This window comes from Chrysemys picta, chromosome 12 (assembly GCF_011386835.1).
Source record: "Chrysemys picta bellii isolate R12L10 chromosome 12, ASM1138683v2, whole genome shotgun sequence".
NCBI classification, from domain to species: domain Eukaryota; kingdom Metazoa; phylum Chordata; order Testudines; family Emydidae; genus Chrysemys; species Chrysemys picta.
In genome coordinates, this window is record NC_088802.1 from 37,975,654 (window position 1) to 38,002,616 (window position 26,963).

General features: G+C 41.9%; 1 protein-coding gene across 1 annotated transcript in view; it reads left to right on the forward strand.

The window, feature by feature from the left end:
• The first annotated feature begins 1,530 nt into the window (after positions 1-1,530).
• The window catches only part of B3GNTL1 (UDP-GlcNAc:betaGal beta-1,3-N-acetylglucosaminyltransferase like 1), a 140,914-nt gene continuing 115,481 nt past the window's right edge, over positions 1,531-26,963 (forward strand). The window contains exon 1 of the mRNA XM_065563370.1: positions 1,531-1,859. The gene's annotated coding sequence lies outside the window, so the exon portion shown is untranslated. The remainder of the gene's footprint in view (positions 1,860-26,963) is intronic.

The following is a 26,963-nucleotide window of genomic DNA, read 5'->3' on the forward strand; positions in this document are numbered from 1 at the left end:
CAGCTTAATTTTTTTAAAATGAAACTTGGATTCTGACGCACAAGTGGGTCAATTTAAGCAGCCACAAAAATCATGTGCATATGATACATGAGGCACTAATAGTAGCAATACCTAACATTATACCATACATTCTATGCACATTTTTAAAGGGAACTGTCTATAACGATTAATTTTTTTTAAATGCATCTATTGTCTCCTCAAGGAAGTTTGAAAATTAAGGTCCTGATTCTACCCTGTCTTCATTTATAATTGTGCAGAATGAGTGCAAAAAAAAATTACCAAATCATAAACTTCCTTTGTTGCTAGCAGAGTTCTACATCTTTGCAAAGGTATAAATGATGTGTATGTGCCAGGCAGCAGAAAATCAGGCCCTCAACACTTTTTATTTTCTCATTTTACACACTTATCCCCTTTGTTTCTGCTAGAATTTGAAATCAACATGGCACTTCTGTTTACTTTCTTGGGTGGGCCCAGCAGTAAATTTCTGTTAGCATTTGTTAGTTGATTTATACTCTGTCTGTGTTTTGCAAATGCAAGACACAAAATTTCATAGGTCTTACAAAAGCATGGTTATTTTTTACATTTTTGCTGACAGATTAATTTCTTTTAAACAAATATATATATACAGAGCCCAGAGGATGTTGCTCAGCAGATGATGATTTTTATGTAGGTCAAGTTTTGGATGTAAACTTCAATTGTCCTGTTAAATATTTCCAGCTAAAATCTTTGTTAGTTTTGATAAGCAGCTGCAGCACTGAGGGTGTTTTCTCACTACAGCTGGCAGGGGAGAAATGATGTTTAAATGTAGGGAGCTAACTGTTTATCTTAAAACAAGTATGGATGATTCTTGCTAAGCTAAAAAAAACCAAATTGTGTCTAGAAACATTTACAAATGTGTCTTGTGACAACAGATGGTATGCTTGGAAAAGTTAGTTAAACTGTAAGATCTTGCTAATGCTCTGTACAGTTTGATTTAAAAACAGGAACAGCGAACCATTTTATTAGGAACACAAAGAATTTACTTAAAAGGGGAAACCTTTGTGTGAATTTAATTCACTAATAAGCGTAACTCAACATTCAGAATGTTAGGAACTCATGAAAATATCAGCTGTGTGATGTTTTTGGTGTCCATTCTTGTTTCATAACACTTTTGATTTATGATAGGGTTTGTTTGTCAGTACATTATGACAAACTTTGCCTTACCTTCTCTTTAGTGAACCACTAATGGTAATCATGAACTAAATTCCAGTTTTTATTTAAAGTGTCATTTTTAGTAAATATGGGTGTGCGTTTGTGGAAAGAGAAGAGGAGTTGGTATTTTGAAACTTGTGGTCTTTCATATAAATTAACTACAGTCTTAAGTCCCTGATAGCTATCTACTTGATGTTTTGTTTCTAGCTGAAAAAAATATAAAAATACAAATAATCCCCCAAGAATAATAGTGTTGTTTTATTTAAAACATACACACTTACTGTAATGTGTACTGGCATCATACTGTTTGTGACAGACCCAGACCAGTGGGGTACAGGAGTCTGGTAGAGGGCAAATATACTGGTCACTGGATGAGTAGTTTTCTGTTCCCTGAGTGACCAGAGCAGGGGCTGCACTAGAGTAATCAGGAACCTGCTAGAACCAGTTAAGGCAGGCAGGCTAATTAGGACACCTGGAGCCAATTAAGAAGAAGCCGCTAGAATCAATTAAGGCAGGCTAATCAGGGCACCTGGGTTTTCAAAGGAGCTCACTTCAGTTTGTGGTGTGAGTGTGAGGAGCTGGGAGCAAGAGGCACAAGGAGCTGAGAGTGAGCTGCTGGAGGACTGAGGAGCACAGGCATTATCAGACACCAGGAGGAAGATCCTGTGGTGAGAATAGGGAAGATGTTTGGAGGAGGCCATGGGGAAGTAACCCAGGGAGTTGTAGCTGTCATGCAGCTGTTACAGGAGGCACTATAGACAGCTACAGTCCACAGGGCCCTGGGCTGGAACCCGGAGTAGAGGGTGGGCCCGGGTTCCCCCCCAAACCTCCCAATTGACCTGGACAGTGGGTTCTCCCAGAGGGGAAGGTCTCTGGGCTGTTCCCCAACCCACATGGTGAATCTCTGAGGCAAGAAAATCCGCCAATAAGCGCAGGATCCACCAAGATAGAGGAGGAACTTTGTCACATGTTGCAATATGTACAAGCATCCTTCTGCCAAAAATGTTAGATCATAAGTACAATATTTTCCTTGAGCTACAACAAACATTTTGCAATCAAAAGAAACAATTAGCTTTCTGAAATTTGGCAAGAAGAGGGGTGAGATCTGAATCATATGTCAAGGAACTGGTCTGAAAGACAGTTTTTCTTTTAACTATAAATTATTATTATTTAATTCACTTTGTTTGAATGACAGGTTCAGGCAGGTTTAGTTGCTGCCGTGGAGCAACAACTATAGTAGTTTTAGAGCATATACATTATGTTATTTGGAACTGTTTGACTGTTATGTAAACAAGTGAATAAAAATATTCAAACAGAATGCAAGCACCAAAACTAGAGCTGTGATGACAGCTGGGCAGTTTGAGAAGTTTAATGTTTTCTCTTTGTATCCGTAAGTTCTTATTCTTTTCTTTTACTTGTTTATTTTGTGTCCCCAAAAACAAAGCCGAGAGCCACATTTTTCCTTTTTTTTATTCTGAGTTGCAGGCATGAAAGGCAAAATACTATCTGCTGGCACTGAATCAGTAATCCCGGTGCTGGGTAATTGTAAGAGCAAGTGTGCGTGAATGGACCCAGAGGGTACATATTGCTCTGAAGAGAGCCAGTGGAAATATAGGACCAGGATACTGAGAGAGGCTAAATCTCACAGCCTCTCTGCATATACCTTTCTCCTTCATAATTTTCAGTGGTCAGAGGATCACATGGGGAAAAAGGAACAGGTCTGAGTCAGATTAAGTGTTCATGGACCTAACCATTTTTGCTTTCCACTACAGATGAAGGATATTGTATGCATTTCTGATGAATATGTGTTTTAAAATTGCTTTACATTAACATTTCAACCAGCTTGGGATACTAACGCAAGTCTTATTGATCTGTAATGTCTAGGGTAACTACTAACACATTTTTAAGAGGGGGATACAACATTTTCTACTTTTGTATTTTTGTGATTCTAACTAAACGTTTCATCCAGAAGGGTAAGCCTTTCCAACTAAGTAATGACTTCCTGTAGGTGAAAGAAAATAAAAGGCACCCATCACACCATTTCAATATAAAGTTGAAGGTAATTAGAAGAAAGTCAGATTTTGCTTTCAGCTTAGTCCAGTGTATCTTAACTGATAGAAGTGAGAATGCAAATGTATAGTGGTATTGCAAATAGAAAAGCATGTGTAAACACTTTCCCAAGGAAATCCAATAAAGCATGGTATCAGTGCAAGTCTGTCGATTGTTTTGAAAGGTAAATAGTAATTGTGGCAAGACTGGCAATATTGTGGACAAACCTTACTGTCCCTGACTGCCCCAACCCTTATCCACTCGCATGGGTGGCAGGTTTGTAGAAATTTTGTTGGTGCCCAGAACCCGCTGCGCCCACCCCCCGCCTAAGGCTCTGGGAGAGGGGTTGGGTGGGGGGGAGGAGGTCTGGGGTACAGGTCCTGGGCTGGGATTAGGGTGCAGGAAGGGTACAGGGGTACAGGGATAGAGTTTGTGTGCTGGGTGCAGGCTCTGGGCTTTGGGGGTGGAAGGCGGTGCAAAGGGGGGGTGCAGGCTTTGGGAGGGAGTTTGAGGGCAGGAGAGGGCATGTGAGAAGGGGGAGGGGATTTGGGAGGGAGTTTGGGGATAGGAGGGGGTGCCGGGGTGAGGGCTGTGGGTCTGAGAATGAGGGGTTCATGATGCAGGAGGGGGCTCAGGGATGGAGCAGAGGATTAGGGTGCGGGAGGGATGAGGGTTGGGGCTGAGGATGAGAGGTTCATGATGCAGGAGGGGGCTCAGGGCTGGGGCAGAGGATTAGGGTGCGGGGGATGAGGGGTTTGGGGCGTTGGAGAGGCTCAGGGCTAGGGTGGAAGGGCAGGGTAAGGGCAGTCTGCCTTGCCATTAGTGGATGGGGGGCACTAGGACCCTGGGGCAGCAGACAGCAGTTGCTGGCGGGAGGGCATAGGAATGTGGGCAGCACAAGCAGGCACGGGAGAGGTGGGGGGGAGGAACACGTGGGGGGGACGCATGGAGGGGGTGTGGCAGGTGGAGGCCGGGGACCCATCCAACCCTCCCCCTGCTCCCTGACTGCCCCCCGGGACTCTCCTTACCATGCCCATGGTGGTCAGATGCTGGCTCCACATGTAGGCAAAACACGCTGCTGGTGGGGCTGTTTGTGTTGTTACACTGGGCTGCGGGGAGCAGGGGAGGGGCTCTGGCTGCTGGAGGCCAATGGGAGCGGCTCAATCAAGCCCAGCCGCCCAATCAGCCGCGCCGCACTCTTCATGGGAGGGAGGAAAATCCCGGACCTTTTAACCTTGTTACCAATTCCTCCCGGACGGCTATTTAAAGACGCAAAAGCCAGATATGTCCGGGAAAATACGGACGAATGGTAACCCTAGCTGTGATGAACTGTGAAACCACAAGGAAACCCTTTAGGTGGCGTGCTGAAGGACTGCTCCTGCCATACACCATGTTAGGGTTGGAGTGATCTCTGATAAACTTATTAGAATGCATATAGGTTTTTTTAGTGTTAAATAGATTGTTTTCTCTGTAGTGTTTTTACCTTAAGAATAAAATAGGCTTGCATAAAAAGAGCTGTATTGTGTCTATGGCCATGGGCAGTTACACTATTAACAGACTGAAGAGAAAGCAAGCAGGTCTGCTTGGGCGGCCTGTCTCTGCTGGGAATAATATAGTGAAGGCAGGGAATTGTTCAGCTTGGAGATACCCCAGTCAGAAGGGAGAGACGCATATGTCTTCACCCAAGAGAGGTGATGGCCAGGGGAGCTGGAAGCCTGAGAGTGGGTGCCCTTGCTGGCCCACTGAGGATAAATACTGGTACACTTGCCCTGGACGGTAACTGTAATTGAGTGGCTTGATGGCTTAATTTTATTATGATTGGGAATTGAGGCCAGACCTTCAGTCTGACATACAAAGATCACAATGATGATTAGGAAGAAAATTACCTACATCGTTTTTGGTGGTGATTAAATTAACATTGTAAGGCCTGAAATTTATCATCTTTGCCCTGTGTGAATGTCATGGAAGGCAGGAAGTCTCTTGCCTAATCTTTTGTTGTATCAGGAAAGCCCTATAATTAACTTTTTATTACTCAAAACACAAAACTGGGCTGCGTTCAGTTTCTTGTCATACCGTAACTCATCTGTCTTGGTTTGTTACAGAGAGTGGCATGAAAATTCACGTGCTGTGTATGTGTATTTAAATTTCGTGGTGCAACAAAGATTTAAAATAATATAGAAGCTTGAAGTCTTTCACGCAAGACCTTTTTAATTAATAGAGATATCCTATGTCCTAGAACTGGAAGGGACCTTGAAAGGTCATCGAGTCCAGCCTCCTGCCTTCACTAGCAGGACCAAGTACTGATTTTGCCCCAGATCCCTAAGTGGCCCCCTCAAGGATTGAACGCACAACCCTGGGTGTAGCAGGCCAATGCTCAAACCACTGAGCTATCCCTCCCCCCTTTTTTGATGCCAATGTCAGTAGGGTAGGTCATTTTATGAGTCCTTCTACGGTATTTTTTTAACTAAATGCACTATAGATCAGGAAATACAAATACTGGACTGCTCTCACATGCACTAGAATAACTACTGAAGTCTATGGAGTTACTCTGTATTTTCATTGGTCTAAATGAAAACAGACACATTCCCCTTTTAACTTTAAAAAGAACGGAGTACTTGTACATCTCGATGAAATTTTTTAACTTTACATTTTGCAGATACTGTACATAAACCTGGCTTATGTCTCTTTTAAGGGCAGATGGAATAAACATGGAATAATCACATGGAATGAAATATGTGAGAAGTTTTCCTTAGAAATAAAGGGTATTAGAAGCAACAAAATTGAAATTAAAGTGTCTGAAAGTTGCACTTGCTTCAACATTATAAAGCTGACACACCAGGGGCAGGGAAGCAGCTGGAGCATACATGTGGATTTAAAATAAGTACATTTCACTGAATGCCTCCAATACTTGCATTAAATGGAGCTTTTCCTCAGCCAAGTGGGTGTTTTCTTACTTTGTCCTAAAAGGCAAAAGTACAGTACAGTACAAATAGCAGCAAGGAGGTACATTACTACATTCTTCACCTCTCACCAAAATTAAAATTTCTGACATAAAGAAGAAAAAGAAGTGGAACCTAATTCAAAAGATTATATAGGATCATTTTCCTTTTCCAATGTGACCTTTAAAGAACAAATTCCTTTAACCATTGTCATTGGCAGGATGGAAAGCTTTGCCACCCTGTAATTGTGTATATTTGCAAATAAAAAACATTGCTTAGTTTGAAATTTTGAATCCAGAAAATTGCTGCATGGCATTCCTTTCTTCCTTGATTAATATTTCAGCAGCAGTATTGAGCTAGAGTAGGTTATATTTCACTGGTCCAGCATGTCTGTCATTTTTTTCATAGGGTATTGGGTGAAGTGTGCCAGAATAACAAGTCCTAAAGGCATCATACCTGATTAGTTTTACAGCCTTTGGGGCAGTATTTGAAGTTTTTGAGGGGGAGGAACATGTTTGCTATCATGGCACTCTGTGCATGACTAAAATTTTTCAGCTGCTTTTGAAAGTTTACAAATTTCTGTTCCTCCACATTCAGATTAACAACAGTGACCTGTAATCAACAAAGAAGACCCAAGTAAACAACATAACACAACTGTAGCTTTTATAGATCAATCACCTTATTTTAAAAAAGCTACTTTTGCAGATCCCACTGCGTTTCTGATCCTGTCCTGTACCCTTCCAACCTCTTGATTTTGAAGTCTCAGGAGGATTTTGTTGGTACAGGACAGGACTTCCTGTGGCAGGTTACAACTATTCATAGATATCCCAATTCACCTAAAAACTCGACATGCGCTTAAGTCTATCCCTATTCAAGTGCTTAAGCGCTCTGTTATATAAGAATGGCTTCCTGAATCAGTGCCAAAGAGATTATCCATTGGCCTTCTGTTATATTAATCTGTTGTATCTAATTTATCTATGGTATGGCCGCTGCTATTGTGGTATTGGAGCACTTCACAGTCTTTAGCGTATTTATCTTCAGCATACCCTTGTAAGATAGAGAAGTACTATTATTCCTATTTTACAGATGGAGAAGTAAGGCACAAAGAGACACTAAAAGATTTTCTCAAGATCCCACATGTAGTCTGTGGCAGAGCAGAAAAATGGACCTGGGTCTCCTGAGTCCCAGGTTAGCACCCCAGCCACAAGACAATCCTTCCTCTTTGTTGATTTTGCTTCAGCATTTATCAAGCAACAAGGCCATTTTTGATGACAATATTTAATTCTACTGAGATTCTGTTTTAAGTATAACAAGATGTTAAAAGTAAATATTGTCTCCCCATTTGAAAAATATTATCTTCCAATTTTTTATAATAAAATAGGAATTTTGGAGGAAATATGTATTAGAATATATAGATGTAGATAACAGAAAGAAAACAATGTATTTCATGGATGTTATGCCTCTGTGGGGGATTGTGTGTCTCTATACAGAACATATTGCACAAAGAACAGTACTGTTGATTTTTTAAACTTCCGGAAACAGGAAGCTTAAAAGTATGTATAGAGAAGGATTTTCTCTTTGTTGTTGGCAGTCTGACCTTCACTAGCACTGAATTTATTATTACAGTTGCCCCGAGTCGCCGTGAGTATTACAGTTTCCAGGACTTTGCATTTGAGACTATAGTGACACCACTGATGAGCGATGCAAGGGGAAACTCTCATTTGTTTTTATAATGTCAAACTAGTAGAAAAGTATCAGGTTAGAATTGTGATCCATAAAACAAGCCTTCTATCAGCAATGTATGCCTTCACTCATGCCTAGATGCCCAAAGGCTCTTAAGCAAAATAAGCAGTCATGGGATAAGAGGGAAGGACTTCTCATGGATCAGTACCTGGTTAAAAGACAGGAAACGGGATAGGAAATAAATGATCAGCTTTCATAATGGAGAGAGGTAAATAGCAGGGTCCCCCAAGCATCTGTACTGGGACCAGTGCTGTTCAACATATTCCTAAATGATCTGGAAAAGAGGTAAACAGTGAGGTGGCGAAGTTTACAGGCAATATAAAATTACTCAAGATAATTTAGTTGAAAGTTGACTGGAAAAGTTACTAAGGGATGTTACAAAACTGGGTGACTGGGCAACAAAATGGCAGATGAAATTCAATGTAATGCAAAGTAATGCACAATGGAGAACATAATCCCAACTGTATATACAAAATGATGGGGTCTAAATTAGCTCTTCCTACTCAAGAAAGAGATCTTGGAGTCATTGTGGACAGTTCTCTGAAAACAACTGCTCAGTGTGCAGCTGCAGTCAAAAAAAGCTAACACCGTTAGAAACCATTGAGAAATGGATAGAAGGTAAGTCAGAAAGTATCATAATGATGTTATATAAATCCGTGGTATGCTGACACCTTGGATACTGCATGCAGTTCTGGTCACCCTATCTGAAAAAAGATATTTTAGAATTGGAAAAAGTACCGAGAAAAGGGCAACAAAAATGAGTAGGGCCATTGAACAGCTTTCATATGAAGAAAGATTAAAAAGACTGGGACTGTTCAGCTCAGAAAACAGAGGGCTAAAGGGGGATTTGATAGAGGTCTCTAAAATCATGCGTGGTATGGACAAAGTGAATAAGGAAGTGTTATTCGCCCCTTAACATAACACAAGAAACAGGGGTTGCCAAATGAAATTAATAGGTAGCATATTTAAAACAAACATAAAGATCTATTGCTTCTCGTAACGCACAGTCAACCTGTGGTACTCATTGCCATGAGATGTTGTGAAGGCCAAAATTATAAATGGACTCAAGAAAGAATTAAATAAATTCATGTAGGAGAGATCCATCAATGGCTATTGCCTAAGATGATCAGGGATACAGCCTCATGTTCTGGGTGTCTCTAAACCTCTGACTGCCAGAAGCTGGGACTGGATGATGAGGGATGGATCACTTGCTAATTGCCATGTTCTGTTTATTCTCCCTGAGGCATCTGGCATTGGCCACTGTTGGAAGATGGGCTAGATCAGTGGTTCCCAAACTTGTTCCGCCGCTTGTGCAGGGAAAGCCCCTGGCGGGCCGGGCCGGTTTGTGTACCTGCCGTGTCCGCAGGTTCGGCCGATCGCGGCTCCCAGTGGCTGCGGTTCGCTGCTCCAGGGCAATGGAGCCCTCCCATTGACCTGGAGCAGCGAAGCGTGGCCACTGGGAGCCGCGATCGGCCGAACCTGCGGACACGGCAGGTACACAAACTGGCCCGGCCCGCCAGGGGCTTTCCCTGCACAAGCGGCGGAACAAGTTTGGGAACCACTGGGTTAGATAGACTATTGGTCTGACCCGATATGGCCATTGTTATTTTCTTAAATAAAAATAATGAACTAGCTTGGTATCTCAGTGGAGTCAGCTCAGGGTGGAAGATATGCATTCTATATCATAATAACTATTTAAAGAGATTATAGTTTAAATAGTCATTTACATGCCTTTTTGTATTTGAACAGCCCCAAGAATATTACAGGTGCTTCTAGAAACAAATAATAATTACCTTATACACCTCTACCCCAATACAACGCTGTCCTCAGGAGCCAAAAAAAATCACTGCGTTATAGGTGAAACCGTGTTATATCGAACTTGCTTTGATCCACCAGAGTCGTCTCCCCCCCCCCGCCCGGAGCACTGCTTTACCACGTTATATCCGAATTCATATTATATTGGGTCGCATTGTATCGGGGTAGAGGTGTATATGGCTATATAATTATCTTAAATATGGGTTTCTAGTTTTACTTTTCCAGATAATCTATGGGAACATCCTATCAAAATTCATGTTATTTTCCTGTACTTAGATTTTCACCAAATGAGTTTTGATGGGTTGAAAGTTAGCAAAGCTTAGTTTCTAGCTAAATGTAACAAGGTAAGTCATAATTGCCCCAGATTGTAATGGAATAGCTTAAATTGTTATTTCTTTCCAAAAATATTGATAATAAAGTTTGCATAAACGGTTGCGTTTTTACTTTTAAGAGAGGGAGCAGTACGAACAATGTCCTAGCTTTCAGAACATGTCATTTAGAGATTTAAAGCCTCATTTAAATGGTAATCATTTTTTTTAGTAGGTTGTGTGTGACAAACAAAGGTGTTTGTGTTGAATGACCCATGAAAGTTCTGAAGCTGTAAATCAGAAGGACTGTTTAGCAGATTCTTGCCAGCTGTTGCTCTGAGTGTAGTTGAGTTTAAATGCAACCAAAACTGCTGTTTTGTTTCTAGTATTAAAATTAAATACAGGTCTACTGTATATTTTCCCTACTGTTCTTCAGCTTTTTAAAGGAGATTGAAAAAATAGCATTTTCTCTTTTAACTCAATTATCTTCCATTTGACATAAATTGAAGCTTTTTCATTTGTGTTTCTGAAGGAGTTGGAATTATTATTACAGCTCTTTTTGTTTACTTCCATGTTTGTGCAACATCATCACTGATGATATTAGCATGGTGTCAGTGTAGTGGTAGTTAACTGCATCATGTTGAGCATATATATTATCTATGACAGAGTGAGATAGTGGTCTGATGGGAAAATGCGTATGATTTGCATATCCACAGTATAATGTCTTAGAAACTTGTTCTCCAATTCTCTGGATGTTCCATCTGCACTGCACTTGCTGTCATACTCCGTAGAGCCTGCTGAAGCAACCACATGGACCAGAACTTCTGGGCAGGACACAGACAAAATAACATTTGCTTCTTTTCCCCATTAAAATATATTTTGGACTATGGGAAGATGCAGTAGACCAGGGGTCGGCAACCTATGGCACGCGTGCCAAACACGGCACGAAAGCCGATTTTGAGTGGCACACTGCTGCCTGCCCGGTGAGAGGAGGAGGTGGGGAGGAGGGGCAGGAAAGCACCACGCTGGGGGAAGAAGCGGGGGAGGGGAGAAGCTTGGCTGCCGCAGGACCAAGCTTCTGCCTCCTGCCCCTGCAGGGGAGAGTGGTGTGTGTGGGGGTCCTGGCGCCCAGCCTCACTCAGTCCCCCCCGCCCACCGCTCTCCCCTGCGGGGGTAGGAGGCAGAAGATTGGTCCTGCGGCAGCCAAGCTTCCCCCCTCCCCCCGCTTCTTCCCCCCAGCATGGTGCGTTCCTGCCCCTCCTCCTCTCCTTCCCTGTGCCGATCAGCTGATGGCCCTTGCGAGGGGGAGGGGGAGGGAGAGGAGTGGCAGCGTGCTCCCTGCCCCGTAGAGGAGGCAGAGAAGAGGTAGGGATGGGGCCTTGGAGAAGGGGGTGGAACAGGGCATATCCCTTCCAGCCCCCTGCCATGAGCCGCTCAGGGCAGGGGGCTGGGAGCACCCCCACGAGCTGAGCACCCCAGCCCTCTGCCCTGAACCCCCCCCCCCCAGCCTTCTGCCCTGCACTTCCACACACATCCCAGCCCTCTGCCCTGACCCCTGAACCTCCCCACACCCAGCCTTCTGCCCTGCACCCCCACATCCCCACTGCCCTCTGCCCTGACCCCTGAACCCCTTCACACCCCCAGCCTTCTGCCTTGAACCCCCCCACATTCCCACTGCCCTCTGCCCTGATCCCAGAACCTCCCGCCACACACAGCCTTCTGTCCTGAACCCCCCACACACACCCCCAGCCCTCTGCCCTGACCTCTGAACCCCCCCCCCCGGTCTGGGGTCCTGGCTGCCGGCCCTTTGCCAGCTGGCGTCCCAGCTGCAGGCCCCGCTCAGCCCGCTTCAGGCCTAGGTGAACAGAACCCCAGGCTGGAAGCGGGCTGAGCAGGCAGGCGGTGTAAGATCAGCATTTTAATTTAATTTTAAATGAAGCTTCTTAAACATTTTGAAAACCTTGTTTACTTTACATACAACAATAGTTTAGTTATATAATATAGACTTATAGAGAGAGACCTTCTAAAAAACGTTAAAATGTATTACCGGCACGCGAAACCTTAAATGAAAGTGAATAAATGAAGACTCGGCACACCACTTCTGAAAGGTTGCCTACCCCTGCAGTAGACTGAGAACCAGGGGACGAATTCAAGTCTCACTTCTTTGTTGACTGGTGTTAATAACTCTGTGTACTTCACTTAGTGGTATGAGGCACAGCTCAGTAATCAGTATCCTACAATGGAGGCTAGCATCCAGACTCCCTATTTTACAGGAGTAACTGAGGATGTTCTAAAAGGTTATTTATGTTTAAACTGGGAATAGAATCTAAGCCTTTAATATGACAGCCCCAAGTCTTAGCCACGTCACTTCATACAAAGAACCTGCCAAAACTATATGCTTCGGTACCCTCCTCATGAAAAACTCCAATGCCACCTGCCCCTGCTGTTCAAGGCTTTCCCAATCAACCGCATCTATCTTCTTCTTGTCGTTTCAGTGCTTTGCACAGGATACTGATTTAGAGTCTTCCGCTGCTCCCGAAAACTACAAGCAGCAGCAGTGGTTGTTTGCAGACTCGGGAATGCATTGCAACAGTAGTTCACATTTGGAGGGGCACGTTTTTTAAATTAAATCTTACATTCTCTAGGGACTGATGGGCTCACTAAACAAAGCTCCCTACTCACCACTGGGCGAGTAGTTTTGTCAGCCCCTAGAGTGCAGGCACACTATACAGAATTTCATTTGATAAATCCACACTTGCAGACGTTGTAGTCCACAGATATCTATAAAGTTTAGACAAATGACATTTAACCCTTTCTTCATGTTGTTAAATTCTAATGATTGAATTTTAATGGTCTGTTTGATCAAATTGGAGTAGGAGGATCCTAAAACTAATGGTTATGAGCATCCTTTTGATGATCTCAAAGTATGGATATCTTCCTTCCGATCTCAGGATTTTAAGACTTCTGAAATGTTTTTAACACACTCAGTTGATAGGTGGATAGTAATAGTAAATAATTCAAGCCAGTGATAAGGAGCACCAAATGCAAACAGGATTAAAGCAGGAACAAAGACTGGTAATAGTACACCTCTACCCCAATATAACGCGACCCGATATAACACGAATTTGGATATAATGCAGTAAAGCAGCGCTCCGGGGGAAGGAGGGGCTGCACACTCCGGTGGATCAAAGCAAGTTCGGTATAACGCGGTTTCACCTATAACGCGGTAAGATTTTTTGGCTCCGGAGGACAGCGTTATATCGAGGTAGAGGTGTATGTAGACTTGAGCTGATTTTATTGGACTAGGTGGTGTCTTCCAATTTCTGTCCTGATGCTATGAGGGTTTTTGTGGTGGAGTAAACAAATATAAATAGTAGGATTCTTAAGCAGGGTACTGGGCGAATATTAGTGAATGAAGCTGCAAAGTTTAATCTTATGTGTAAACCTATCAACCTGTTACTTGGGAAGCTAACGCAGGCAAGTGTTAATAGAAGAGAAAAACCTTTTATTCCTCTTAGCCCTGTGTTTTTGCAGAACTTTACAATTTAATGGACTCTTTATTTTTATTTCCTGTACATTCACATCATTGTTTGAGGACTTGGGAAACTTCTTCTGCTCTGTTGCAGAACAAATTACTGTAAGACATCAGAGCGTTCTGGCATGTTATATCACGCATGCAGACACACTCTCCTACCTTTCTTAAGATGCTGATGTCTCCTTTCCCAACTTTTTAATCATCATTGTATGTATATTTCAAGGGAAACAATTTGAAACATAAACTGCAGAAGTATTGAGCTTTTCCCAATTGCATACAATGATAGTGTCTGTTGGGGGGGAAGTATTTGTCTTTTACATGAAACCTGCTACTTTTTATTATTGTGAGCCAACTATGTCATTTAGAAAAATTTAAGCGACTCTTGTTTTTATTTTCAATCTTTTCTTTGTTCTTGCAGTTCTGATTTTGAAGTGATCATAGAAAGTAAATTAAACTCCCTCAGGTCACTGTAATGCACACAGTACTCTGGCATCCCCCAAAGACTTGTGATAGAAAGACATCAGGGAAAGATTTAAATTAAAGGTTGGTTTGATTTCCTAAAGAAAACATTCTACTGGTGAGATTACTAGTCAAATACTCAGAATCTAGAGTCTCAGATCTGATCCTAATTTATTTATCTTCTGTAAATCCTAAAGGCCTTTGAGAGAAAATGAAATGTAATGCTATATATATTAAAATAAATTCAGCCAGGTTACATGAATGTTTAATGATTCTGCTGTGGATCTTTTGCATGAAATTTGCAAGTACTGTTTAGTTGGCCAATTCAATTTCACAAGTGAATATGTCCAGAGTTCTAGTTCTATATTTGTCTGAAATATAAGCATTCAAGCCCAGGTCAGTTTTTTAAATTGTATGGTTTAACTTGGCTCTTATAGCCTGGCATGGGCTTCAGTGGTGCAAAAAGCCAATTTTCCATAGCTCCCAAAGCATTTACAGATGCCACATTGTGATCTTTTTCTTTAAACTGAATTGGGCCAGAGACGTGCAAATATTTATTTGCAGAAAACCAAACCTTTTCCCTTAACACTAGAAAATGAAAACATTGTTCATTGTTACTTACTTTTCTTGTCTTCATCCCCTAAAGACATTAGTTCACTGTTCTGTTAACTTTGTTCTTACTCAGGATAGGTAATATGTATTTATATCTGTATCTGTAGACTTTGAAAGTTCCCTTACAATGAGCTAGAAATAATAAAAGGATCCTTTAGAGCTAAATTCAAGGAAGTGGGAATTTTGGGACATATAAATCTTGCACGTACCTTGAGTGTGGCTAGCGGCTGTTGTTCAGTTTGTGTTACCTTGCATTATAGTTTGTTTCTATTAGCACCAATTTAAAAAAAATTAAATCGCTTCCCTTTAACATTTCCCCTTACCCTCCATGAATCACTCTAGTACTTCCCCTCTCTCCCCTATTTCTATATTGCAACTGATGTAACAATACCAAAAATAATTTAAAATTCAGAACCAATTAAACACGTTGCATATGATGTAAAGTGTTAACCTGACTCCACAGGCTAGTAAAAATCCAGTCTATTGATTTGATAATCTACAGAAGTTAACAAAGTCTGAGATTTTCCCAAGCATTGCAGGGGATTTAGGTACACGTCAGTTGATCATTCATTTTAGAGGAATATGTATGTCTAAATCCCCTATGTTGCTTTTAATATCTCATCCTATTTGTATGAATATCTGTATCAGGAACAGTCTGTGGGACTGTCCCAGATTCAGTTGTCGATAGAGGTGGTTTTGGAACAAATGGATAAATTAAACAATAAGAAGTTACGGGGACCAAACAGTATTCACTCCAGATTCTGAAAGAACTCAAATATGAAATGGCAGAACTACTAGCTGTGGTATATAACCTATCACATAAATTAGCCTCTCTACTACATGACTGGAAGGTAGTAAATGTAACACCTATTTTTTAAAAAAGCTCTAGAGGCTATCCTGACAATTGCAGGCCAGTAAGCCAAACTGCAGTATCAGGCAAATTTGTTGAAACTATAATAAAGAACAGAATTATCAGACACACAGATTAACACAATATGTTGGGGAAGAGTCAACATGGCTTTTGTAAAGGAAAATCATGCCTCACTAATCTATTAGAATTCTCTGGGATGGTCAACAAGCATTTGGACAAAGGTGATTCAGTTGATATAGTGTACTTGGAATGTAAGAGAGCCTTTGACAAGGTCCCTCACCAAAGGCTCTTAAGCAAAATAAGCAGTCATGGGATAAGAGGGAAGGACCTCTCATGGATCAGTACCTGATTAAAAGACAGGAAACAAAGAATAGGAATAAATGGTCAGTTTTAATATTGGACAGAGATAAATAGCAGGATCCCCTGAGGATCTGTACTGGGACCAGTGCTGTTCAATGAATTCATAAATGATCTGGAAAAGAGGTAAACAGTGAGGTGGCAAAGTTTGCAGATAATATAAAATTAATCAAGGTAGTTAAACTGAAAGCAGACTGCAAAGGGTTACAGAGGGATGTTACAAAACGGTGACTGGGCAACGAAATTGCAATGAAATTCAGTGTTTATAATAGCAAAGTAATGCACATTGGAAAACATCCCAACTATATATACAAAATGATGAGGTCTAACTTAACTGTTCCCAATCAAGAAAAAGATCTTGGAGTCAGTGTGGAGAGTCCTCTGAAAACATCTGCTTAATGTGCAATGGCAATCAAAAAAGATAACAATGTTAGGCCTATTAGAAAAAGGATACATAATAAAACAGTAAATATCATAATGCTACTATACATAGCCATGGTACACCGACACTTTGAATACTGCCTGCAGTTGTGGTTGCCTGATTTTAAAAAAAATATATATTGGAAATGGAAAGGGTACAGAGGAGAGATTAGGGGTATGGAACAACTTCCGTATGAGGAGAGATTAAAAAGATGAACTGTTCGGCTCAGAAAAGAGACAGCTATGGAGGGATATGATAGTGGTCTTGAAAATCATGCCTGGTGTGGAGAAAGTGAGTAAGGAAGTGTTATTTACCCTTTCACATAACACAAGAACCAGGGGTCGCCCAATGAAATTAATAGGCAGCATGTTTAAAACAAACAAAAAGATGTACTTGTTCACACAACACACAGTCAACCCATGGAACTCATTGCCATGGGATGTTGAGAAGGCCAAAAGTACAGTTAGATTCAAAAACTAATTAGAAAAGTTCATGGAAGATAGGTCCATCAATGCCTATTAACCACAGTGGTCAGGGACATAACCCCACGCTCTGGATGTCCGTAAACCTTTGATTGCCAGATGCTGGAACTGGATGACAGAGGATGGATTGCCCTGATTTGGTCATTCTTTCTGAAGAATCTGGAATTAGCCACTGTCGGAAGACAGGATATTGGTCTGACTCAGTATGGGCATTCTTATGTTCTTTTGTGTTAATTTCCACAGTGTACTGCCAGATATATTCAAGAGGTTATGTATTTGCCAAATGAGGGACAGTTAGGGTTAATATTATTGTGAGATTTTTGTTGTCCTTTATAACTATTTTATCATTATTAAAATTCATGAACTTCCCATACTAGTTTTAACAAATCTTGTTCACAACCTGTATTTGTTAGCTTTAAAATAACCATTTGTGTTTGGTCAACCTCTTATTACTCTTTTTATTATGTGTGATTAAATGGCTTTACTGAGCAGCACAATTAATGGTCTCATAAAATGATAGTTGATTCAAAATGGTCAAAATTAGCTGTGTACTCTGGAAAATAATAATTTGGCCAGATTCTGATCTCTCATACATTGGTCTAAATAGAGAGAATCTTCAGACCTACAGTAATGTAATAAAGACCAGAATATGCCCCATGTCTATTTTTATGTTGAGGTGTTGTTTATTTTATTTCACGTGGAAAGCATCTTGTATTCTGTCTAGTGGGTTTTCATTGTAACAGGCAGGTTTTGAAACATGGTACAGTTGAGTACTCCATGAAATGCATAAATGGTGGCATCCACTTTTAACACCAAAGTAATTCCAGTTCATTGCTTCATACCTCCTAGAGCGATGACATTGTGTGAGTTGAAGAATGCAGAAAGGTAGGAAAACAATCATCCTTGATAGCACATAGTACTCTGATTAATAAAGTGCTCAGCTAACGGTAGCAAATTGTTCTCTAGAGTCTTTACTCTGGGCTGCAAGCTAAATATGGCTGAATGGGAAAACAATGTAATATTTATTATTAAATGCTTTAAATTACTTTCATTTTTTTTCTTCTGTGGCCAGATGGTAAATGCTAGAAAGGAATAGGAGACTAAGGAAGAGATTTTCTTTGTTTTTGTTGCATGACTACACCTTTAAAATAACAGGACAGCCTGACCACAAAAATGAACACATGCAGAAGTTGGCAACATGCGTTTAATTTTCATGTGGCATAAACAGGCTTCAGAAGGGAGTTGAGGGGAGACCAGAATAAATGAGGAAAGATTTTCATAAGTGTTTGATCTAGGCCTGATTATGGAAGCTGCACTGTGGGAAGGACTTTATATAAATATATACACACATTATAAAAAAGAGTGACAGAATATGAAAGGAATAATAAAGGGAAATCCAAGAAAGAAGGTAAGCAAACTCCTATAAAAGAAAACTTCCCATTACCTTTGAAACCACTGAGCTCCTTTCTTAATTGTCAAGCTTGTTGGCCCTTAACATTAATCTAAAGTACCAGATAGTTGTCCTGTTTACTCGTGTTTTAATTATCTTAATCTTTTTCTAATGACTTCTTTCAGCAGCAAGATAATTTACAATCTAAGTAATGCTTTCTTTGGGGCAGGAACAGTCTTTTTATGCTCTTTTATACAGTACCTAGCACAATGGGGATGTGGTTCATGACTGGGGCTCTTATGTGCTATGATAATACGAATAATTAACAATAATAGGAAATACACAGTTGGGAATGACCCTGCACTAGCCAAAGATGTCCTGCATGACCAAGTAGGTTTCTTGTTTGCTAATTTCTACTCCTTTCCCTTCTTTATCCATCTGCATTGAAGATTCCCCAATCCTCATCACAGAAGCTCTAAACTTCACATAGTAATGTAAGAATTACTTCGCTGGATCAAGCCAGTGGTCCAATTAATCCAGGATCTTGTTGCAGTAGTGGGTGGTACTGTCTGCTTTAGAGGACAATACAAGAAAAACCTGCAATAAGCAGTTAGGGGAGAACCAGTCCCCAAGGAAATTTTAATCTTGTATCCCTCTAGTTAGAGCTTGGCATATGCCTTTATGCATGAAGGCTTATATCCTTTCCAAAACACTTACTGTAGAAAGAATACTGTTATAACTCTGGATATTTTTATTATTGATGTAGATATTTAAGTCTTTTTTTTTAATCTTACTAAGCTCTTGGCCTCAATCATATCTCATAGCAGTGAGTTCCACAGACCAATTGTGGATTGTGTGAAAACTCATTTCTTTTTATCAGTGCTGAATTTGTCACCTTTCAGTGTCATTGGATGTCCCACAATTTGTGTATTATGAGATTGAGAACTTCTACTCACCCTATTTGCCATCTTTATATCATTCATTCATTCATTCATTCATTCATTCATTCATTATTTTGAATACTTTCATCATCTCCCCCTGTTACAGATTCATAGCTTTTAAGCCTGAAGGGACCATTAGATCATCTAATCTGAACTCATGTATATCAGAGGGCATTAAATTTCATCCAGTTACCCCTGTACTGAGCCTGATAACTTGTGTTTGACTAAAGCATATCTTCCAGAAGGACTTCCAGTCTTGATTTGAAGACATCGAGATGGAGAATCCACCACTTCCCTTGATATTTTGTTCCAATGGTTAGTCACCCACACTGTTAAAAACTTGTGCCTTATTTCTAACTTTGATTAATTTCTAATTTGGTAAATTTTATTCCTCTCCTCTCTAGGGTAAAAAGTCCCAGTCTTTCAGTCTGTCTTCATATAAAAAAAAATTTCATGCCTGTAATCATTCTGGTTGCCTGTCTCTGAATCCTCTCTGTTTCTGCTAAATCCTTTTTGAAATGGGGTTACCAGAACTGAATGCAATATTTTGATGTTATACCTTTAATTTATATAAGGGTAATAGGTTGTTTGCAGTGCTGTTGTAGTCGTGTTGGTCCCAGGATATTAGAGAGACTTTCTAATAAGGGTAATATAACATTTTCCATATTATTCTCCATTCTTTCCTATACATCTTTACATTTCCTTTCCTTTTTAACCACTTAGTAGAGGTCTTCATTGAGCTGTCTGCATGGATGCCCAGAACTTTTTCCTGTTGATACAATTAGGCCTGGTCTGTGCTAAATGATTATATAGATGCAAGACAGCTTACTTCAAGCTAGCTGTGGATGTGTCTTTACATAAATTTGGCTCCCACCGATGTACGTGCCCCACTATGCCAAATTAATAACACCACCTCCCCAAGCAGTGTAGAATCATGGTCAATGTATTGAGGTGACACAGTAATAATATAAACACTGCATAACTTACATCGACTGTTACTGACCTCCAGGAGCTGTCTGCTCCACATTGCCCCATGCTGACTGCTCTGATCAGCATTGTGAACTCCACTGCCCAAGGGTCAGGTAGACAGGAAGTCATCCCTCCCCTTTAAAGCCCCTCAAATTTTTGAAATTTCTTTTCCTGATTGCCCAGCTTGGCAAGCACACCTAGCAGCTCTCCATTGTTCAGTATAACGGCCCAGCTGACTGTGCCAGCTATACATTGCAGACATGCTCCTGCCTGGAGTACACAGGAGGTATTGGATCTCCTGTGCCTATGGGGAGAAGAGACTGTGCAGGCACAGTTCCGAGCCAGCTGTAGAAATGTAGACATCTACCAGCAGATTGTTTGGGGGATGTAAGAAAAGGGCCACAACAGGGACAACTAGCAGTGTTGCGTGAAAGACAAGGAGCTGCAGTGGGCAGAAGGCCAGGGAGGCCAACAATCAATTTGCTGCAGAGCCACAGACCTGCCACTTTTACAAAAAGCTACAGGCCATTTTTGGCGGAGACCTCACCACCACCCCCAAGAGCACCATAGATATTTTCGTTGAGATTGAGTCACAGGCCCCTGCCACAGGGAGGAGGAATAGTAAGGGGGAGAGGCGACCAGGGAATCCAGCTGCGTAGTGAGCCAGCAGATGTTTCTGATTCCACCTCAGTCCAGCCAGTCCCAACAGTCAAGTACGGGTAACCTGATGCAGAGGAAGGAACCTCTGGTAAGTACGCAGTTTGCTTTTGAAATTACAGGGATGGAACCCCCAAGTAGCAGGACATGTGTTTTAGTTACTCTTTTTTACCTGTGCTAGCAGAGGTAGTGGAACAACCAAGGCCTGGTCCACACTAACCCCCCCACTTTGGACTAAGGTACACAAATTCAGCTATGTTAATAACGTAGCTGAATTCAAAGTACCTTAGTCCGAACTTACCGTGGGTCCAGACGCGGCAGGCAGGCTCCCCCGTCGATGCCGCATACTCCTCTCGCTGAGCTGGAGTACCGGCGTCGACGGCAAGCACTTCCGGGATCGATCTGGGATCGATTTATCGCATCTAGACAAGATGCGATAAATCGATCCCAGAAGATCGATCGCTTACATCTGGACCAGGAAGTAAGTATAGACATACCCCAAGAGAGGTAGAGTTGCTATCTGCTTTTCATTCCCCTATAGAGTTAGACAAAGGGGGCCACGCAGAGCAGCTTGTTTATATGTCCCATCTGTAGAGATTTTGATGAAACTTTCATGGAGGTACTCTGCTGAAGATTTCTGAAGAGAGCTGTCTTATTTCTTACGCTGAATTAGGACACTCTCCCACACCATTCAGCAGTTACTTCGGCTGGCACCGCTGCAGTACACAGGCTAGCAGAGCACGATCAGCACCTGGACAACAGCAGCAGTTGTGCTCTCTGCCTCTGTTGCCCTCCGGAGTGAGATATCAGCTACAATCACCATTGTCTGTGGAAAACTGTGCCTGTATTCAGTTCCATTGCCATATACGCCTATAATGATGCCAGCGAGCTATTCCCCCCTCTCATTTCCCCAACCCCCATGAGGGCCATACTCTCCATGGCACCGTGCTGTATCATCCCAAGAAGAAATGAGAATGTAATGCTTTACAACTTTTGGGGACCAAGGGGAGTGAGTTCAATATCTTAAGTTTTAGTTTCCATTATGAATACACTGACAGTGGTACCTCTGTGTGTTGTATCTGAAGGTGCTGCCATTGTGGCCTTCAGGGTCTCCCCCTCCCCACAAGTGGAATGCCTAAGCCAGATAAGGAGGAGAAAGAAAAGGACTCGGGATGACATGTTCCAGGAGATCCTGCAAGCCAGTGCTGCATCAGAGAATGAGCACAGGGCTTGGACGACCACCCTTATAGAGAACATGGAGAATGATAGAGTGGAGAGGAGACAGATGCAGGAAAAGGAGAGGGACATACAGCAGGAAATGCTTGCACTTCTCAGACAGCAAACAGACCTGCTGTAGATGTCTGGTAGAGCCTGCAGATTCAACGATCCCATGCTCACCTACCTCTGCAGCTCATAGAGAACTCAATATCGGGACGTCCTTATTCCCCCCCCAACATTCTACGTGGCATCCGGGGTCGGTACACTACCCTTACCACTCCACGGGGGGGGGGGGGGAAGAGAGGAGACATTAAAGACAATCACAGCGTCACATAACTGACCTGTGAAAGCCACAGTTGGTGTCTGTATACCTGAAATGGAAATGAATGTTCTTTCTCCTCCATAAGATCAGTTCTCTTAATTTATAACATTTTTTAATTTTTTTTTAAGTGCCTGGTTCGTGTTACAGAATAAAATTCTATGTTGTGGAACAAAATTAATCTTTATTAGTTCAGAATATACACTGTCTAATGCTGAGCAGGTCTGACACAGAACCCATAATCTCATTCACAGACAGTATTAATAGGTGCATTGAGAATGTTATATTCCTACGTACACAGCAATCACTACAAGATTCATGCAAAAGAGCAAGGCCAGGTAGATCACAATACAGCAACACACACTACTCTGGCTCACCATTAAAATGTTCTTTCAAAGCCTCCCTGAGCTGTATAGCTCCACGCTGAACTTTTCTAATAGCCTTTGTATCGGCTGTTTAAATTCAGCAGACAGACACTCCACCTCCACCCTCACCCCAGCAGAAACTTTTCCCCCTTTGCTTCACAGATATTCTGCAGGACACAGCAGACAGTTATAACCACTGGGATATTTTTCTCAGTGAGGTCCAATTTAGTAAGTAAACCATGCCAGCAACCCTTCACATAACCAAAGGCACATTCAACTGTCATTCTGCATCTGCTGTGCTTATAGTTGAAGTGCTCATTGGTGCTGTCAAGCTGGCTGGTATACGGCTTTGTGATCTGTGGGAGTAGGGGTAGGCTGGGTCTCAGAGCATTACTCTTGGCATTTCAATATTCCCAGTGTAATATGCAGGTTGTGAAAGAAAGTCCCTGCTTGCAGCTTTCTGAACGGTCAGGTTTGCTTAAAGATGTACATGTCATGTATATTTCCTGATCGGCCCACACTGATATCGATCACGCGCCCCTGGCGATCCACAAGCTCTTGCATTACATTAGAAAAGTAGCCCTTTCTGTTGATGTATTTGATGGCAACGCAGTCTGGTGCTAAAATAGTGCTATGCAGGATGCAATTAATGGCCCTGCAGACTTGCATAACAACAGTCCCTGCTGAGGATTTCCTTACTCCAATCGCTACTGGTCAGTAAATAAATAAATTAATGGAGATATCCTATCTTCTAGAACTGGAAGGGACCTTGAAAGGTCATCGAGTCCAGCCCCCTGCCTTCACTAGCAGGACCAAGTACTGATTTTGCCCCAGATCCCTAAGTGGCCTCCTCAAGGATTGAACTCACAACCCTGGGTTTAGTAGGCCAATGCTCAAACCACTGAGCTATCCCTCCCCCCTGGAATCAATCTGGCATTGCAAGTTTCTACAGTGTAATTGCCATTTGTTTCTTAATTGTCAGTACAGATCTCATTTTGGTGTCCCTGCACTGGAGGCCTAGGGTGAGTTTGGCGCACAGATCCAGAAACGTGGCCTTGTGTAAAGACCCAGGGACTAGAATCCAGGTCTACAGAGCCTGGGGCAACTGATATTCCCACACTGCCACCAGAAGGCTATACAGTGGCACAGCCAGGGAGCACTGTAGAGAATATGCACCGCAGGAAGTACCGCCCACAAGACCCTGAGTGACAGTACCTTACGGCCCTCTGATTTGCTAAGTGCCCCTAGTAAACCCCAGGGATTGTCTCCGGAAGTTATCTGGGCCACTACACAGACCTTGGCCTCCTGCGATGCCAGACTTCACCTCATCACCTGATCTCTGGTCTCTGACTCCAGCCTGACTTTGACCCCAATTTCTGCCTCTCAATTTTCACCTGGTACTGCCTGTCTAGGGTGACCAGATGTCCCGATTTTATTTGGGGCTTTTTTTAATATGGGCTCCTATTATCCCCCCACCCCATCCCGATTTTTCACACTTGCTATCTTGTCACCCTACTCCCGTCCCTGGTGGGTAAACCTCAGCCCAGTTGTCACTGCTAGGCAAGAGCACCTATGACCTGGCCCATTACACATTCCTCATCTGAAAGTTTTGAAGCCACTGCTCGGCATCCCAAACGTGCACGATAATACAATCCTACCAGCCAATGCTTGTTTCTGGGGCCAAGTACTGGCATTCCACTATCTCCAGGTGCTTCATGAATGCCAGCAACAACCTCAAATTGTTTTTCTCTGTACCACAGCAATCTAGCCTCCAAAGAATCATCATGTTCCCTGTGGCTCCTCTTGTGGCACTACATATACTTCAGGATCATGTGCCTTGTGCGTTCAATGTTCATGACAATAGTGCAGCGCTGTGCAAGCGCCATGCTTCTGTCAAAGATAGCAGACAGTGAGGAGGGATGTGTAGATTTATGGGGATTTTGAAAGAAGGCACAAAATATTATTGGATGCAGATGAAATTATGGATGGAGAACTCTGCATTATGGGACGTTGACCCCATGCTCCCAGTCACTCCTGCAGAACTTGTTTCGGCCTCATTAGGCATTGCAAAAACTTCCCCAAACACCCTGTCCTGGATGGTGACGAGTTTCACAGTGGGATACTAATCCACAATGCGCTGCACTCTGCATCGATATGAGTGCTTCTAATGAGGATATGTATCGCCAACACAAGGAGCCAAGTGTGCACATGCACAAGTGATGTAATAACTGTGGTGGCTGTATGCCAACATAACTTAAGTCTACATAATTTTGTACTGTAGAGATGGCCTTAGTTTAGAACCCAGCGTATGAGTAATTCAAGTTGTTCTCTCCAATGTGTATTAGTTTGCACTGGTCAGCAATGAATTTCATCTGCCATTGCGTTGCCCATTCACCATTATTTTTAATTCGTTCCAGCCCCTCTTCCCTTAACACTTTTGTCACATCAATTACTTTTAGTTCCTCATTTAGATCACTAGAAAAGAAAAGCCCTAAGGTAGGTATCTCTTCACCATCCTCTGTGGTGATGACTGATGCAAAGTAATTGTTTAGCTTCTCAGTCATGTCTTTCTCTTCCTTAATTGCTCCCTGTGCCCCCTGGTGATCCAGCAAACCCAGCATTTATCTCCATCTTTGTTTTTCATATAGTTAAAGAATTTCTTATTTATTTTTATACCCTTAGCTATTTGTTCTCCAAATTCCATCTTAGCCCTCCTAATTCCTTCATCTATGTTGCCTTCTGTAGCTTGTGCTTATTTTAGGGTTGGATTTCCATTTTCTGAAGGCTTGAGTAAATTTTTGAACCTTGCAAGTTAGTTTACTTCTTGTCTACCTGCTTCCCTTTGTGTTGAGAAGTATGCATTACCTTTTAAACTGTTACTGTTTTCTTAAGCAGTATCCATGCCATATCTAAGGATTTTTATTTCTTTGCTTTATACTTTAGGGCCTTTTTGACTAGCTTTTTTTTTCTCTCTCTCTCAACTTCCTCACCACCACCCCACTCAAAAAAATCTCCTTTTCTACAGTTTAGTGTCATCATGCTAGTTTCTGGTACTTTTCCTTCCCCAAGGATGTTGAGTTTAATTATATTGTGATCACTTACAGGTGGTGCAACTGAAGTTACTTCTTGAACTAACTCTTGTGTGTTAGCTAGGACTAAGTTGAGTATATCCTCTTTTCTTGTGTACTGTAGAACTAGCTGTTCCAATAAGCAGTCATTTAAGGCAATTATTTTCAACTTTGTCCCTCCCTACCCCTTCAGAGTGTCACCTAATACTATCAATTCTCCCTCTAAAATAAGACCAAAATCAGTCCTTTCTTATCTATATATTTCTACACTGGGCATCTCTTGCCTTTAGTATTGTGACTTAGTTCTTGGTCTTCCTGCTTTTTAATTTGCTCTTCTCCTGTCTTGGTAAGAACTGCAGCTAAACTTATTTTCCGCTCCTGGCACTCTGACTGCGTCCCCTTCCCTCTTTAAACCCCATCACTTGCTTCCACTCTCCATCACATCAAATTCAAGCTTCTTGTCCTTATCTTCAAGGCAGTATGTAACTGCTCCTGCCGATATATCTGCTCTTAATTCCTCCTGCTCCCATCTTGACAGATGTGCTGTTCTTCTTCTTGGTATTATGTCAGTGCTTACTGCCAACAGGTCCCAGCTAAGATCAGGATCCCATTGGCTTTGCACTATACAAATACATACACTAGTATAAGTACATTGACAACACTTTGTGCAGTTAGTAGTAACTATCAATTATTCTAGAGCAGGGACTGTGTCGTACAAAACCGTACTACCATTCCTTTTGTTTCCTACTGCCTCTTGTCATCTTCTATAACATCACCCTCCACTTGGAATGTACTCCCTTTTATTGCTCACTAGACAGTCTCCCTGTCCACATTCAAATCTTTCCTTAAAACACCCTTCTTCCATCAGGCCTTTCAGTGGTTTCCCACCTAGTACTGAATCATGGCATTCCACATTTTATCTTCTGCATCATGTGTGCTTTATGTAAGACTGTTGAAAGGGGAGCAAGCTATCAACTTAAACAATTACACTTCTGTTTGAAAATGTTTTACTTATTATAAAAAGAACAGGAGTACTTGTGGCACCTTAGAGACTAACAAATTTATTAGAGCATAAGCTTTCGTGGACTACAGCCCACTTCTTCGGATGCATATAGAAACACAGCTTCATACTTATCCTGTTACATACATGCTATCCCCTTTCATAAGCTTTCGTGGACTACAGCCCACTTCTTCGGATGCATATAGAAACACAGCTTCATACTTATCCTGTTACATACATGCTATCCCCTTTCA